The sequence below is a fragment of the Furipterus horrens genome, unplaced genomic scaffold (assembly GCF_987537825.1).
Source record: "Furipterus horrens unplaced genomic scaffold, mFurHor1.1.pri manual_scaffold_17, whole genome shotgun sequence".
Taxonomy (NCBI): domain Eukaryota; kingdom Metazoa; phylum Chordata; class Mammalia; order Chiroptera; family Furipteridae; genus Furipterus; species Furipterus horrens.
The window spans coordinates 39,729,958-39,748,211 of record NW_028327187.1 but is presented as its reverse complement, the minus strand read 5'-3'; the positions used below and the strand labels follow the sequence as shown (position 1 = coordinate 39,748,211).

At 42.2% G+C, this 18,254-nt stretch overlaps 1 non-coding gene and 1 pseudogene across 1 annotated transcript; one reads left to right on the top strand and one right to left on the bottom strand.

The window, feature by feature from the left end:
* Positions 1–2,700: 2,700 nt before the first annotated feature.
* On the bottom strand, positions 2,701–2,831 carry LOC149990869 (small nucleolar RNA SNORA20). The gene has a single exon (XR_016508807.1). It is a non-coding gene; the product is annotated as a small nucleolar RNA SNORA20 (small nucleolar RNA).
* Positions 2,832–14,101: 11,270 nt separating this feature from the next.
* LOC149990868 (dnaJ homolog subfamily C member 7-like) lies at positions 14,102–16,961 on the top strand (annotated as a pseudogene).
* The last annotated feature ends 1,293 nt before the right edge of the window (positions 16,962–18,254 follow it).

Below are 18,254 nucleotides of genomic sequence, written 5' to 3'. Positions count from 1 at the left end.
ATACCTGGTCATATAATTGGCTCTGCTTCCCGGTATCATCCAATCCAGAGTCCAAATCCCATTTGCACTTTCTACCATGTTCTTGAGGTGGCTTTAGCTCCTGGTAGTTTAGTTATTCCTTTCTTCTTAGCTTATGGAGAGAATTGAGTGTTGTCGTGGACCTCTGACCCGCAGAGTCCACAGCATTGTGGATAAGGGAATAAATGCACAGCAGCTGTAAGAATCCTGTGGAGAAGAGGGGACAGGATTGGCCACTTTCTAGAGGAGAAAGCACAGTTTGCCCCTGCCTTTACAGGCTTTTATTGATTTCTTAGGTGGATTACATCCAAGAAAATTGTGAATCGTAGTGCCAATCTTTGCCTTATATGATTATTACTTTTACATATTAAAGAAAAGAATGTTACACATGCATGAATGATAAGGATAACTTGTCTAGCCACATCCTGTTCTTAGAAATTGGCCCAGAATAGGTCCTAAGAAACTGCTTCAAGGTTACACGCTGAACATCTGTTGTTCTCAGCCCAGGATGAGGGGTCCTTTAGCAGAAAGCAAGCTTTTAACTATTATAGAAATGCAGGCCTGGTTCCCCACGGGAAAACCGGTGTGTGGAGTGGGTCCTGCGTGCCACCATGCTCCCAGTGGTTTTCCACTCTGGGGCTGAGCTACATTTGCCACTGCTAAGCACCCTGGTTTCCCATACCTCTCCCCTTGTTTTTAGTTAAATTGGTCTTGGTAGTGAGACCTACAAAGCTTGCTATTTGCTGGTCCCTCTTAGGACTCTGAGAAAATAATTTGCAAATGCTGCGAAGCATGCCGAGTGTTGTCAAAACCAATAAACAACTGGCAGCTCTGAGGAACCAAACTCTTAGGTTAAACCCATCAAACCAATTTTTTGGGTTTAGCCAGCTGAGATTATCACAGAGGGTTTGAAAATCCTTTTGCTTAGTGAGCTGCTTAATGTCCATAAGTTCTTGATGGAGTTCCAATTGTAGCTGATCAATTCAGCCTTTTAGGATGGTGGAAAAAGCATCCCTTAAATGATGTTATATGTCAGCTTAAGAATGCTGACTAGAGTTCTGTTTTAGTGGGGTGATACATAGTCTCGAGAATCTGGGGTTACAGGTGAGTTGTTGTCTAGTGATCAGGGCATTCTGTCTTTCTCCCAGCTACAGTATGGCCGATTCCGTGGCTGAGAGTTGGGCCACGGTTTCCTGATCAATACAGGTCTGCAATAGGAAGTCACAGGAACCAGTCTGTTGTTTAGCCAGCGGCTGTTCAGGGCCTTGAGTCTTCTAGGCCTTTAGTAAGATTTGGTCCCCTGGTTGGAGCAGGTGCAGAGGCTTCTTAGGTGGATAGATAAACCTGTAATGAACAAACTTGTGCAAATGGTTAATTTACATAATAACTCATAAACTGGACTTTGAGTCTGTAAGACTGGAGATACCCAATTACAGGGCCTTTGCTGGAATAATATTTCATCTTTGATGATGTTATAAACTAGGACTTTTGTGTGTAAAGTAGAGACAAGCCTATTTCTGTAAGATATCAGGAGAGAATGAAGGGGTTAAACAGTGGCAGCTATTCCCTGGGAGGGAGTTGGGAGTGTAGAGTGTTCTCCTGTTTCTGCTAGAAAAAGAGAAACTTTTTTATTTTTTGGTGATTACTACATTCTTTTAGTGTGTTTAAAAGTGGGCTGTTTTTATTATTTAGTGATTTTGACAGCTTCACAGAGGCTAGAGAAGACATGAGAGATAGCAAGTTTGGCACAGCTAGTTTTGGGGACTGAAGTTTTTATTTCTAAAATTTACAGTGTTTTAAAAACTTATATGTTTACTTTTTCTTCTTATTTTTTCCAGTTTTTTAAAATTTATTTATAAACATACTTTTTGCTTTAGATATTGGGATAGGACTAATTTTGCTTTTAATATGTAGATTTAATTGAGGAATATTTTGTAGAAGTTTATCTGAAGGAAGATTGATTTCGAGTTTTTTAACATAATTAGCCATTGTGCCTTGAAAAACTAGGGACTGGCTAATAAGCTGTTGTAAATAAACTTGAGTTAGGGGTAAGTGAATACTCCCAGATCATAGCCAAACAATTGTTGAACTTTATCCTGTCCTTTATTAGCTGGTAAAGGCTGGAGACATAAATAGTTATAGTTTTTTGAGGTTGATGGGAAAGAAATAACTAATCATAGTGAGCTGCGGTTGCAGCTGTCTAAGAAGTCCTGTAGGGGATAACATAGGAAAGCAGAAAAGCCTGATGGGGTAAGAAGGATTAATTCTTTCTATTTGCCTAGTTTTAATATGCTGGATTATAATGTTTGGGTTTTTTGTTTTTTTTTTTTTTTTTTGAGCCTGGGGAGATGAAGTATGAGCCAGATTTAAATCTGGGTCTTTCTTAAGGGTGTTAAAAAGATGAGTAAACTGGTGGGTAATTGTACCAAGGCTAGGCCTTAGCTAATTGATAACACCTAACAATTGTTGGAGATTATTGAGAGTTAAAGGCTTCTGAGAATTAATTTGAGCACTTGAGATCGTCAAGGCTCTGACTGTGGTACTTTCTTAGGAGTTACTTGTAAGCCCACCTGGGCTATAGCTTGCTGTAAATGAGCAAAGGTATTAGCCAATTGTTTTTTGGTTTAGAAATCAGTTATTGTTTTAAAGACTTATGTGATTAATTTTTTTTTTTTTTTTTTTTTTTTTTTTAGCTATGCACGTGAGACGAACTGGTTATTCCATCTCCATTCACAGTGGCCCAATGATACTGTATCCCATGCGTATAACTGCTCATGTCACTGAAAAGACTAGAGCAGCAAATTAATGGGAAATAGATTTTTTTAGTATATATAATTTTGCAATACAACATTCTAAAATAATTCTTAGAATTATAATTAGAACTTTGTAGACTTTTGGAGAGTTTTGTAAAATTTCCTTATTTGACAAAGCTTTCCAAGTATTTTAAAAATGTACTCAGCCTGATTATCTACAGTTTTCTTCTTTTGGATAAGAAGAAAATAACAAATCCTTGAGATATTTCAGGAGCCCTTTGAAATACCCCTAGGCTATAAAGAAGTCCTGTAAATTTTAAGTCTTGGAAACTTTGTCAGCCAAGGAATATATATTATGAAATTATATTTGACTTTATTTAAAGTGATATTAAAAGGTATATACTAGTAATATAGGCTGACAAAAATTCAGTTCTTAGCATTGAGAGACACGAATTTTTGAACGTTAGTTGAATATTTCAGTAATATATCACAATATATAATTATTTTATTAGACAAAACTTTAGTTTTTAAGCAAATGTCAAGGTTTAGGTCAGGCAGGAGTGGGCGGACCTGTGTTAACCATCGGAGGTGGCAAGAACTATTGTGGCTTTCCAGGATCCCAGGGGGAAGGGGCCTGCAGAGCTGATGGCTGGTTGTTTGGCAGAGATTGCAAATTTCTGTATGTCCCCTTCTCCTTCCCCCTCTCCTACTTCTATCACAGCTGTGGTGTCTTCTAAACCTGAGTTATCTTCCTTACTTTCCCTTTGTTTTTCTGAGACCACAGCGCTCTGAGCTATGGCAATATGCAGTAAATTAATCAGATGAACTTTAATAGAAACACTACTATTATGTAGAGATTTTAGCTTATCTCCTGCCTTCTCCCAAATGTTAATGTCCAAGGAAAAGCAGGATAATATTCTTTAATAGTCTGTAAAAGGTGAATGAGATGCTGCTGTCTTACGTTACATCCTGCTGCACGCATCCTACTGCACGCAGAAGCTGCTGCAACAGGCGTAGGTAAACTTCTTGTTCCTTTGATAAATCTGAGCTAATTTTAAACAACGAGTTTATTTTATTTTGCTTTCAATTTAAGTCTCTTTGATTTTCTCCACTTGCACTGAGCCCTAGCTAACTAGCTACTGAGGGATTTTAATGTAGTGGATCAAGGATATACTGTTGATGTGAAACAGTCAGGGGGAGCTGCCGGAGATTCTGGGTACCCTGACCCTGCTTATGGGTCTTGGTTTCTCCCCCAAGTCTCTAAAACTGCGAGGAGGGACTCGAATGAGCCAGATGACCAATCTTTATATCACACATTACCGGCCGAGCCAAAAGTTATATTAAATTGTTTTGGGGGTCCCTATAAGGCCGCTACCCGTCTTGGGAGTTGATCCCAGACACCCTTGCAAGGCTCTGACTCACATGGGAGCACCCAATTTCTCGAGCCAAGGGGAGCAAGTGCCTTTTATCTTCGGAGCTTGGCAAGTGCCAAATGCTCTCATATAAACCCTATGACTGACACTAATTCCTTCCTGAAAGCGATCTTCGGAGTCCAGTCAAGACCGAAACACTCATTCACTATGAGCTTTCTTTACATGCGTTAGCGGAGGAAAGAGACAGAAACTGAAAGGGCCGCAAGAGGCGGTCTGAGAAATGATCCCCTCCCTCTTATCTTCACGTGCCCTATGAGCTTACTGGCAAGCGCTTGGTGTCACGGTGTTGTGGATGAGGTAGTAAATGCACAATGACTGTAAAAATCATGTGGAGAAGAGGGGACAGAACTGGCCACTTTCTAGAGGAGAAAGAGCAGTTTGCCCCTCCCTGCCTTAACAGGCTTTTATTGATTTCTTAGGTGGATTACATCCAAGAAAATTGTGAATCGTAGTGCCAATCATTGCCTTATATGATTATTACTTTTACATATTAAAGAAAAGAATGTTACCCATGCATGAATGATAAGGATAACTTGTCTAGCCACATCCTGTTCTTAGAAATTGGCCCAGAATAGATCCTAAGAAACTGCTTCAAGGTTACACGCTGAACATCTGTTGTTCTCAGCCCAGGATGAGGGGGTCCTTTAGCAGAAAGCAAGCTTTTAACTATTATAGAAATGCAGGCCTGGTTCCCCACGGGAAAACCGGTGTGTGGAGTGGGTCCTGCGTGCCACCATGCTCCCAGTGGTTTTCCACTCTGGGGCTGAGCTACATTTGCCACTGCCAAGCACCCCGGCTTCCCATAAAGTGTGTGTGTGTGTGTGTGTGTGTGTGTGATAGAAATATATAAACAGATATAAGGGTATTATCTCACACACATAGTTTTTTCCTACATGATTTGGTCTTAGTTTTAAACACGTTATTTAACATTAAAATAGAGCCTTCTTTGGACCTCTGAAAAACAGCAAAACCTCGCTAATGGAAGGAGCCATAATTCACAATACATGAGGAGCACAGGTGGCTGAAGTTTAACTTTGCTCCAGCTATTAAAAAAAAAAAAGGAATAAGCTATGAAAATTAACCATCTGAATCAAAATGGCCGGAAACAGTTCAACTAGTTTAGAAGCACCATTATTTGCATACTAATTGTGTGCTAATTACTTTATTTATTAACAGAGGTTGAGGGAAACTACTTAGTTACATTCTGTTAGGCATTAGTTGAAGTTACTGTATTGAAAATAACTTAATTTTAAACAGTCTATGAATCATACTTCTTACTAGTGGACCTTCAGCTACTAATTATTTAGAAACAGTGAGACCACAACCAATCACATACTTTAGGGGTGGATTCATGGGGCAAAGACACAGGAGTCAATACAGTCATTCAGGCCATTTTGGCAAACAAGTAATTTCATAACTCTTTACTATTGGGTTAGTTCTGAGCCCCATATCTCACTCCTCTCTAATCCAGGGTTTCTCTACCTTGCATTATTGATATTTGGGGGCTGGACAACTGTTTGGGGATGAGGGAGTCTGTCTTGTGTATTATATTTAGCAGCATCCTTGCCCTCTATCCACTAGATGCCAGTGGCACACCCCCTCCCCCACACACATGTGACAATCAAAATTGCCTCCAGCCCTGGCTTCTGTGGCTCAGTGGATTGCGTGCTGGCCTGTGAACTGAAACGTAGCTGGTTTGATTCCCAGTCAGGGCACATGCCTGGGTTGCAGGCCAGGTCCCCGGTTGGGGGTGTTCAAGAGGCAACCAACTGATGTAGCTCTTGTACATTGATGTTTCTCTCCCTTTCTTTCTCCCTCCCTTCTCCTCTGTCAAAAAAATTAAATAAACAAAATCTTAAGAATATTGTCTCCAAACTTTGGCAAATGTTCCTGGGGGGCAAAATTGTCCAGTTAAGAATCACTATTCTAAGCTCACTGTTTTGCTAAATGGTTTGCCCTTCTAGGCTTTTTTGCCTCCACTCCCCACTCACTTAAAATAGATAACGGGGTGTCATCTGAAGTCTTAACACTAAGCCTATTGCTGCCCCCACACAGGTGAAAGAGTCACCCCAAACCAAGGAGCAGTTGAAGGAATGAGGCTCAGAAACACCCCCAACTCAACCTATTGCAACAGAGGAGGAGTTCTGGGTATACCTCACTGTCCCCTTGGCCTTTGAAGGATTCCAGAGGTGCTCTTTGCTTAACTCTTTTTTCCTGACAATTGTAGGAGAGACCCCTTGTGCCCCAGCTGTCTAAGTGCTCAGTACTGGGCACCTACTCTGTGTTGGCCCTGGGTCAAAGAGATGGCTCAGGCAGACAAGTAACACACAATCCTAATACAGTCTGACTAGGAATCTGAGAAAGAAAAGTCCAAGGATACTGTGTGTTTCCCAAAAGGAGCACCTCATCAAGCTTGGGAAGTCAAGGAAGGAGCCCTGAGAAGGTGTTATTTGAGCCCAGTTATTAAAAAAAGAATAGAAATTACCAAGGCAAAGGCTAGGCTAGGCTGAACTGTACTTGGCTGGGCTAGGCTGGGCTAGGCTGGGCTAGGCTGGGCTAGGCTAAGGTCAGAGAAATATCTAGAAGAGATGGATGGACTAGCATGGCCTGTGTATGGAGAGTAATGGTAACCCCAAGTTAGTATTTTCCCAACTTTAGGAGAGGACAGATAAAAGATAAGGGCCTGCTTATGAAGGGCCCTGTATGCAAGCTAACAAGGGTATTCTTGCTCTTGAAGGGTTGTAGTTGTGGGGGTACAGAGCAAGTCACCCCAAGATGTGCCCCTGTGGTGTGCAGATTGTTTTGAGCTAAAGACATCTTTAGCTGTAGGCTTAGGAGAAACTTCTGTCCCCCACCCTTAACTGTCTAGAAGAATTTGAATTAGAGGCCTTGCCCACAAGAGATGATCTGCAATAACATTTTCCACCCACCTATATGGCAAGACAAATCTCTATTTATTAAAGGTCAGCTTTTCTGCCCTGGCTGATGTGGCTCAGTGGATTGAGTGCCAACCTGTGAACCAAAGGGTCGCTGGTTCAATTCCCAGTCAGGGCACATGCCTGGGTTGCGGACCAGGTCCCCAGTTGGGGGAGCACATTGATGTTTTTCTCCCTCTTTCTCCCTCTCTTCCCCTCTCTCTAAAAATAAATAAATAAAATCTTTTAAAAAATAAAATAAAGGTGAGCTCTTCTTATCCTCCTGCAATGACACTTTGAAGCCCCTAAGGCACCCTATCTTATCCCTAGCTCAGGGTGTCTTATACAGTATTCCCTCAATTATCGCGGGTATTACATTCCAGACCCGCCCCCTGCGAAGTAGGAAACTTACATTTATTCTACGGTCTTAAACCTACATAACTTTAACAACATAAGAATACAGTACTGCAAAATCCCGCAATATAGTGGAAAATCCATGATAAATAATTAAATACAATATTTTTTAAAATCCCGTGATACAGTGAAGTCATGATAAGTGAACCATAATATAGCGAGGGACTACTGTATACCCATGTTCCTTTTCTGTCTCTGAACCTCTCCTGTATGTGGGGGTCTCTGACTGTCTTTGTAGGGTTCTCATACAAAGGTATGTATTAAACTTGGTTACTTTCTCTTGCTAATCTGTATCATGTCTATTTGGGGTTCTTGTTAAAATACAGGTTTCCTGCTCCAGTTCCCAAGTACGTTGGTTCACCTGGCCTGAACTTGAGGCCCAGGCTTCTGTATTTTCTTCTTTGTACTGTTAATGTGGTGGATTTGGTGGGTTACATTGATTGATTTTCAAACATAGAATCTCTCTGACATTACATTATTGGATAACCCCAAGTGGTTGGGGTGTATTACTCTTTTCATATGTTACTGAATACTATCTGCTAGCATATTGTTGAGGTTTTCTGAGTCTATATTCATGAGAGATGTTGGTCTATAGTTTGATAGATTGATTTTTGGAGTGTCTTTTTCTGGTTTTGGTATCAGGTTGTTGTCGCCCTCATAAAATGAGTTGACTGATCCAAGATGGCGGCAGAGTAAGTGGAAGCTACAATAGCCTCCTCCCAGGACTAATCTGGAATTACAACTTAATTATGGAGAAATCATCTGAAATAACCAACTGAACACTAGCTGAATAGGTCTTCTAAGCACGGACAGAGAGAAAAGGCTGCTTCATCACAACCTGACTGGTAGAAAGTGTGGAGACATGAGAGGGCTGGCTGGGCTCCCATGGGTAGCAGATGAAGAGATAGAGAAACATCTCAGCAGCCGGGGGTTCCCCCTGAGAAGGGTGAGGTCCAAACCCCCAGCTAGGCTTCCAAGCCTAGAGCAACAGAGCAGAAAGTAAAATAGCATCCAGCTGTGAAAAGCAAAAAGCCACGGAATTTTTTGCTGGCCTGTGAGAAACGCCTGGAGACAAAGAGCTCTTACAGGGGTCACCTACAAAAATACATTGGCACCCACTTACCCTGGGCTCAGCAGAGGGAAGGTGGAGTGGACTAGAGACACTTAAGGAGAGTTTGGGGTGGTGGCTTTGAGGAGAGGACTGAGGGAGCAGCCGACAGCGTCCCAGTGCTGAGTTATCCTCCATACTACAGGCAGACCACTCCCTTCCAAGTGGCATCAGCTTGAGGAGAAGCAATAGCCCCACCTACAGGAATTAATCTGCCCTGCCGTCGGTGCTTAAACCTGACAGTTAATCACAGATTGACTAGATTAACAACTAAAGGAGAGAGACAAAGACAGTAGATCTCCGGTAGTCTTGAACAGATTGCCTAGGCCCAGATTAGGATGCAATCTGATGCCACCAGGGGCAGATCCAAGATGTAAAGAACATGCACCTCTACAACAGTATACAAGACGTGGTGGGAAGAGTGACTCTCAGTCGATGGGCTGGAGGGAAGAACCCACCAAAGAGCAACACAACAACCAAAACCCAAGTACGACCAGATAGCCTAAATAAATGGCATAAAGGGCATCCCAATAGCATCAAGTTCAGGAAATCAAGGAGATTGCACCACTGTATACCACAGATCTCTTACGACAGAAGGTCACAACACAAAGATAGGAGGTCAAAAGAGACCAATCTAAGAAGCAGAAACAAACAAGAAGAGTCACAAAAATCGGGAGACAAAGAAACAATCACCCATTGAAAGGAAACGGGGTATCCCTAGAAAGAGCGTTAAATGAAATAGAGGTAAGCAAACCACCAGACATGGAATTCAAAATAATGATTATAGGGAAGCACAATGAGCTCAGTGAGCTCAAAGAAAACTGCAAGAACTCCCAGGGAACTACGAAGAACTCCAGGGAACCTACAAGAATCTTACTCAGAACTACACCAGCATTAAAAATGACATAGAGACTTCCGGCCAAGATGGAGGCCTAGACAGACACGCTGCATCTCCCTCCACAACTAAGAAGGAATACAACTACCTCAAAACTAGAGACAACAAGAAGTTCCAGGAAACTGAGCTGTATGGAAGTCCAACAAACAAAGATAGAAAGAAGAAATACTCATCCAGACAGGTAGGAGGGGCGGAGCTGGGACAGAGAGGACATGGTGTGGTGGCAGCAGCAGCAGTGGCAGCGGCAGGCCAGGGGAAACTGCAGTCACAAGTTTTAAAAAGTCAGGAGGGACACCTGGGGAGCGCTTCCAGCACCAGACCAGACCGTGCAGCTCATGGTCCCAGCACTGAGGAAAATAAAGCCTCATTGCTTTTGACTGTGCAAACCAGTGGCAGTTGTGGGGGAGGAAGAAACGGCCAGTCTCTCAGCAGGTCCGCTTCTTTAAAGCACCCCCTCCCAGTCCTAGAACATCCGCAGACCCACCTACTCTGGGAAGAGGAGCCAGGGCAACAGCTAGAGAGGCGCTAGTTCCATATGGAAGTGGGAGAAGTGCCTGGAAAAGGGGCAAGTGCTGAACAAGCAGCATTGTTCCTTCTCTGACCCTTCCACTACACACAGCATCACAACATGGTGAAACCGGTTGCCCTATAGTGACTAATTAAGGCTCTGCCTCTTACAACGTAAGAGGAGTGACAGCCCTACTTAAGACACAGAGGCAAACAAACACAGGAGCCTGTCAAGATGAGGAGACAGAGAAGTATGGCTCAAAAGGGAGAACTGACCAAAGTTTCACTGGGAGAATTAAGTGACAAGGAGATAGCCAACCTAACAGACACAGAGTTCAAAACACTGGTGATAAAGATGCTCCCAGGCTTGACAGATATACGTAGGTACGACAAACACATAAGGGAAGAAGTGAAGGCTATGCTAAATTAAACAAAGAAAAAACCACACAAAACCAATTGTGAAGGGAAGGAAACTGGGGTTCAAATCAATGATTTGGAACATAAGGAAGAAAAAAACAGTCAACTAGTACAGAATGAGTGAACAAGAATTGAAAAAAATGAGAAGAGGCTTAGGAACCTCTGGGAAAACTTTAAACGTGCCAACATCTGAACAATAGGGGTTCCAGAAGGAGAAGAGGAAGAGCAAGAAATGGAAAACTTATATGAGAAAATAATGCAGGAAAACTCCCAAAATTTGGTGAAGGAAATAGACATAGAAGTCCAGGAAGCACAGAGAGCCCCAAACAAGCTAGATGAAAAAAGACCACACCAAGAAACATCATAATTAAAATGCCAAAGGTGAAAAATGAAGAGAGAATCTTAAAAGCAGCAAGAGAAAAGCAGAGAGTTGCCTACAAAGGGGTGCCTATGAGACTATCAACTGATTTCTCGAAAGAAACTTTGTAGGCAAGAAGGGACTGGCAAGAAGTATTCAAGGTGATGAAAAGCAAGGACTTACAACCAAGATTATTCTATCCTGCAAAGCTATCATTTAGAAAGGAAGGGCAGATAAAGTGCTTGCCAGTCAGGGTAAAGCTAAAGGAGCTCATTATCACCAAGCTATTACTATGTGAAATGTCAAAGGGACTTGATTAAGAAACAGAAGATCAAAATTTATGAAAATTAAAATGATAACAAATTCACAACTATCAACAACTGAATCTAAAAAATAAAAACAAGATCCAACTAAGCAAACCAGAATAAGAACAGAATCATAGGTATGGGGATCATTTGGAGGGTTATCAGCTGGGAGGGGGAAGGGGAAGAAATGGGGAAATGGTGCAGGAATTAAGAAGCATAATTGGTTGGTACAAAATAGACAGGGGGATGTTAAGAATAACAAAGGAAAGGGTGAAGCCAAAGAACTTATATGCACTGCCCATGGACATGAACTAAGGGCCCGGGGATTGCTGAAGGAAAGGGGAGTACTGGGCAGAAGGGAGCAAATGGGAAAATAATTGGGACTATTGTAACAACATAACCAATAAAATACACTTTTTAAAAAAAGGACAGAGAAGCTATCAATAAGAGCCAGGAGGAAATGAAGAATACAGTTTCTGAATTGAAGAACACGGTAGAAGAAATAAAAAACAGGTTAGATTAAGCAGAAGATTGGATCAGTGAGCTGGAGGACAATGTAAAAAAAAAATTCCCAGACAGGGCAACAAAACAAAAAAAGACTGAAAAGGAATGAAGAGGTTTTAAGAGAGCTGCAGGACAACATGAAACATTATAATATCCATACCATAGGAATATCAGAAGGAAAAGGAGCAAGGGATAGAAAACCTGTTTGAAAAAGTAATGACAAAAACTTTCCTAACTCGATGAGACAAAAAGTCACGCAAGTCCAAAGAGCACAGAGGGTCCCAATGAAGATGAACACAAACAGACCCACTCCAAGACACATTATAATTAAAACGGCAAAACTCAAAAACAAAGAGAGAATCCTGAAAACAGCAAGAGAGAAACAGCTAATAACATACAAGGGAGCTCTAATAAGACTATCCTCACATTTCTCAGCAGAAACACTACAAGCCCGAAGGGAATGGCAAAAAATATTCCAAGCAATGAAAAACAAAGGCCTCCAACCAAGACTACTCTACCCAGCAAGGCTCTCATTCAAAACAGAAGGTGAAATAATGAGTTCCCCAGACAAAAGAAGGCTAAAAGAATACATCTCCATGAAACCAGCATTGAAAGAGATGCTAAAGAGTCTGATTTAAGAAGATGGAGAAACAAAAAGAGACAGAGAAGAATACAGGTACAAAGGGGGAAAATGACAATGAAAAGTACCTGTCAATAATAACCTTAAATGTAAATGGATTAAATGCACCAATCAAAAGACATAGGGTAACTGAATGGATTAGAAAGCATGGTCCACATATATGCTGTCTACAAGAGCCCCCCCCTCAAAACAACAGATATATACAGACTGAAAGTGAAGGAATGGAAAAATATTTTAAGCAAATGGACATGAAAAAAAAGCTAGGGTAGCAGTACTTATATCAGACAAAACAACAAGGCCATAAAAAGAGACAAAGAAGGACATTTCATAATACTTAAGGGAATAATCCATTAAGAAGATATAACCCTTGTAAATATATATGCACTCAACATAGGAGCACCCAAATATATAAGGAAAATTTTGGAGGACTTCAAGAAGGATATTGACAGCAACACAGTCATAGTATGGGACTTTAACACCCCATTTTCAACAATGGACAGATCTTTCAAGCAAAGAAACACCACGGATGTTGAGGCATTGAACAACATTGTAGATCAAATGGACTTAGTTGATATATATAGAAATTTTCACCCCAAAGAAGCAAAATATACATTCTTTTCAAGTGTACATGGAACATTTTCAAAGATAGACCACATGATAGGACACAAAACAAGCCTCAACAAATTCAAGAAAATTGAAATTATATCAAGCATCTTTTCAGATCACGATGGCTTGAAACTAGAAACCAACCTCAAGGGAAAAACTCAAAAAGACTCAAATTCATGGAGACTGAATAACATGCTATTAAATAATGAATGGGTTAACAATGACATAAAGGAAGAAATCAAAAAAGTTTCTGGAAACAAATGATAATGAACACACAACAACCCAAAATCTATGGGACACAGCGAAGGCAGTCCTGAGAAGGAAGTTCATAGCAACTTCAATAAACATAGTACTCCACATAAACAAAATAAAGGAAAAAATCACATGATCATACCAATAGGTGCTAAAAAGGCATTTGATAAAGTTTAGCACCAATTTATGATAAAAATGCTCAGCAAAGTGGTAAAAGAGGGAGGATACCTTCACATAATAAAGGCCATATTTGAGGAACCTGCTGCCAACATCATACTCAATGGGAAAAAACTGAAAGCTTTCCGCCTAAGATCAGAAACAAGACAAGGATGTCCGCTCTCTCCACTTTTACTCAACATAGTTTTGGAAGTTCTAGCCACAGCAATCAGAAAAGAAAAAGAAATAAAAGGCATCCAAATTTGAAAGGAGGAAGTAAAACTGTCATGATTTGCAGATGACATGATAGTGTACATAGAAAACCCTATAAACTCCACCAAAAAAACTACTTGACCTAATAAGTGAATCTGGCAAAATAGCAGGGTACAAAGTCAATATTCAGAATTAGAAGGCATTTCTGTATACCAACAATGAAATATCAGAGATAGAAACTAGAAAAAAAATCCCATTTACTATAGTTACAAGAAAAATAAAGTACTTAGGAATAAACTTAACCAAGGAGGTAAAAGACCTGTACGAGGAAAACTGCAGAACATTGAAGAAAGAAATTAAGGAAGATACTAATAAATGGAAGCATGTACCATGTTCATGGATGTAAAGAATTATCATCATTAAAATTTCTATAATACCCAAAGCAATTTATAGATTCAACACAATCTCTCTTAAAATACCAATGACATATTTCACAGACCTAGGACAAATACTTCAAAAATTTATATGGGACCAAAAATGACTCCAGGTAGCCCCAGCAATCTCTAGAAAGAATAACAAAGTAGGGCTCTCTGGTCTCGGCGGTAAGATGGTGGCTACCGCGGAGTGCGATGTGGTAATGGCGGCGACCGAGCCAGAGCTGCTCGACGATGAAGGAGCAAAGAGGAAAGCAGAGTCTTTCAAGGAACAAGGAAATGCATACTATGCCAAGAAAGATTACAATGAAGCTTATCCTCGTTGGCAGCCGTCCGTCTCGAGAGACGATGGTGTAGCTTCTTAAGAGTCCATCTGCACCGCCGAGAATGGCTGTGCAGTCCGACTCGGGAGTGACATGGTATCTGTCTCCTCCCGTGCGATGACGCTGAAGCTACAGAGCCTGGGCAGGGTAATATGGAGGGTCTGCTGTTGCCCATGCAGCAGACCCCCCCTCTCTTCGCAGCTGAAGGGTCCAAGGGAAAGACGGAGTCAATACAGCTTGGCTTCAGGTGCGCCGCAGGAGTTGCCGGTGTTGACCACAACATCAAACCGCCTTAGGGACTCCGGCTCCGGATTTTCTGTCGGGGTTTACTCCCTTAGCCTTTCCCCTGAAGAGGTATGCCGCAAGGCAGCGGAGGTTTTTTGGAGTCAGAGTTTTCCTTCTCTGATGTACCCTGACTGGAAGATCGAACCAGCGACACTTAGCTCGCAGGCCGACGCTCAATCCACTGAGCTAAACCAGCCAGGGCTATATATATATATATGTATATATATGATATGCAAAGGATAAACATTTTGTCAATATGTTTTCTTTTCTAAGGTAAGAACTTTCTAAAAGGATTTTGTTTTAAGTATAAAACTTTATTACTTAGTAATACATATATATAGACCGAACAAAAGTTTTTGAACTGGCAAAGTTATAAAACAGAAATTAGGAAGAAGTACTCTGAAGAAATATAATAAATAAATAATTTTTTTAAAAGAAAAGAAGCCACCACTTCTAAAAATAACCTATTTTTGAAACACCTTTTTATAAGTAAGGAAACAACATTTAAGAAAGTATTTATAGTATCTGTGCAATTGGTCTTAGCATGTACATTATATTCATTATGCTTGTAAAGCTTTGCCCAGGTGGCTGTCACAGCTCTGCTTTAAGAAATTTTTCAGTTTCTATATTGTAATTTCTACATGAAACTCCTAAAAAGGAATGTAATTAAGTGACTAATGCAGGCCTCGGAGTTGGCTGTATCCCAGACAAAAATTCAGGATGGGCGACAGTTTTTTTAATCATGCTGGATCACATCCATTCCACGAAAGACTGTCTTGTATTATCTTAGGTCCTCTGGTACCCTCTTCAAGTGCCAGGGAAAAATGTATATGAGAACTAGGGCAGCCTTTTATTTCTTTATTTCTCATTCTCAGACCTTGGGCAAGTCACTGAATTTCTCTGCAATGAAGCTTATAACTATTACACAAAAGCCATAGATATGTGTCCTAAAAATGCTAGCTACTATGGGAATTGAGCAGCCACGTTGATGATGCTCGGAAGGTTCCAAGAAGCTCTTGCAGGTGCACAACAGTCTGTGAGATTGGATGACACTTTTGTCCGGGGACATCTACGAGAGGGCAAATGCCACCTATCTTTAGGGAATGCCATGGCAGCATGTCACAGTTTCCAGAGAGCGCTAGAATTGGATCACAAAAATGCTCAGGCACAACAGGAGTTCAAGAATGCTAATGCAGTCATAAAATATGAGAAAATAGCAGAAACGGATTTTGAGAAGCAGGATTTTCGGAAGGTGGTTTTCTGCATGGATCATGCCCTAGAATTTGCCCCTGCTTGCCATCGCTTCAAAATCCTCAAAGCAGAATGTTTAGCAATGCTGGGTCGTTATCCAGAAGCACAATCTGTGGCCAGTGACATTTTACGAATGGATTCCACCAATGCGGATGCTCTGTACATACGAGGTCTTTGCCTTTATTATGAAGATTGTATTGAGAAGGCGGTTCAGTTTTTTGTTCAGGCTCTCAGGATGGCTCCTGATCGTGAGAAGGCCTGTGTTGCTTGCAGAAATGCCAAAGCACTGAAAGCAAAGAAAGAAGACGGGAATAAAGCCTTTAAAGAAGGAAATTACAAGCTAGGATATGAACTGTACACAGAAGCCCTGGGAATAGACCCCAACAATATAAAAACAAATGCTAAACTCTACTGTAATAGGGGTATGTTTAATTCCAAGCTTAGGAAACTAGATGATGCAATAGAAGACTGCACAAATGCAGTGAAGCTCGATGACACTTATATAAAAGCCTACTTGAGAAGAGCTCAGTGTTACATGGACACAGAACAGTATGAAGAAGCAGTGCGGGACTATGAAAAAGTGTATCAGATGGAGAAAACAAAAGAACACAAACAACTCCTTAAAAACACACAGCTGGAGCTGAAGAAGAGTAAGAGGAAAGATTACTACAAGATTTTGGGAGTGGACAAGAATGCCTCTGAGGATGAGATCAAGAAAGCTTATCGGAAACGGGCCTTGATGCACCATCCAGATCAGCACAGTGGAGCCAGTGCTGAAGTTCAGAAGGAGGAGGAGAAAAAGTTCAAGGAAGTCGGAGAAGCCTTTACCATCCTGTCCGATCCCAAGAAAAAGACTCGCTATGACAGTGGACAGGACCTGGATGAGGAGGGCATGAATATGGGTGATGTTGATGCAAACAATATCTTCAAGGCATTCTTCGGTGGTCCTGGGGGCTTCAACTTTGAAGCATCTGGTCCAGGGAATTTCTTTTTTCAATGTGGCTAATGAAATCATCCAGAACCCAGAAAATGCAGACTTGCTCAATTTAATCTTGAATGTGGACACAATCACCTCCTCTATCATGTCTCCATGTACTTAGAACAGTTTCGTTTTCTCAGTTGGATGCCGTGTGTCTGTGAGTGGGGTGAAGGAAAGGGAGCCAGCGCGGAAGACTGCGGGTAGGGGAGGGAGGCAGGGGGTGGCCAGGGAAGCAGCTTGTGAATTTTTGTTTTACAGTTTAACTTTATTAAAAAAAAAAACTTAAGAGAAAAAAAAAAGAATAACAAAGTAAGAGGAATCACAATACCTGGTATCAAACTATATTACACGGCCACGGTAATCAAAAGAGTCTGGTACTGGCATAAGAACAGACATATAGAGGGGAGGAAGATGGCAGAGGAGTGAGGGGAGGCTGCGCTCTCAGGCTCCTGAGACCCGTCTGTAGTTTGGACTAATTGCAGACAGAACATCTCAGTGAGCAGCTGGACACTGGCAGGAGTCGAGCCTTGGCACTGCTGGATTAGAGAAAAACCATCTGGGAACAACCTGTTTAGTGAGGATAGCGGAAGAAAAAGGGACGAAACGGGATTCCTGACTGGGGTGGCTGCCCGAGCTGTGGCTGGAAGGACACAAAGGCTTTTTGGCGACCACAGTCTTCCCCAGAGAGGAGTCGGGAGGAGAGCAGATCTCTGCCTATTGGCAGAGATGGGACTTGACCAGGTGGCATTGGCGCTGGAAGACGAGAGACAGCGTGCTGCTGTGCAAGTGAAAATGTAATATTTTCTTTGTATTTTTCTCTTGTGAACTGCGGAGAGGGGGGGAAAGTTTGGGGGTGATAGGACATTCTTAAGGAGCGCAGGTGCAGAAGTGCGCTCGCCCACTCCCCAACCCTCCCCTTGGGTTGCGCAGGCGCATAGGGAAGTGCCCTCATTCACTGGCCCAGGTGCGCGGGGCCGTGCATCCAGGTGCCCCTCGGACACTCCCCAACAGACATAAGATCAGTACCCCAACGGGCGCAGGGAGGGCCCAGTGGACACGCAGAAGACTGTGCTCAGTTGCCCCTGGCCAGCTCCAGTGGGCGCCAGGCCGGAATGCCAGGCCAGAATGCTAGGCCGGAGCGCAGAGCACTTGCTCAGGCTCTGCTCGTGCCCACCCAGGAGGGTGTGGGAATGGTGGGCGCAGGAACAGCAGGCAGCAGTGACTCACACTCACTTCTACTGAGCACAAGTGTCCGGGGCCCCACACTAAGAGGTGAGAGACCAACTCCCAGAGTGTGGCTTGGCAGGACTGAGGCTACCTCTCAGGACGCCATGCACGTGCATGGGCGCACGAACGCAAGAGCACCTCGCCGGCTTCAATAGGCGCCAGTCGCTCACTTCCACTGTGCATGAGTGTCCAGGTCCCAGCACTGGGAGGCGAGAGACCATCTCCCAGAGCGCAGCGCGGCAGTACTGAGGCTACCTCTCA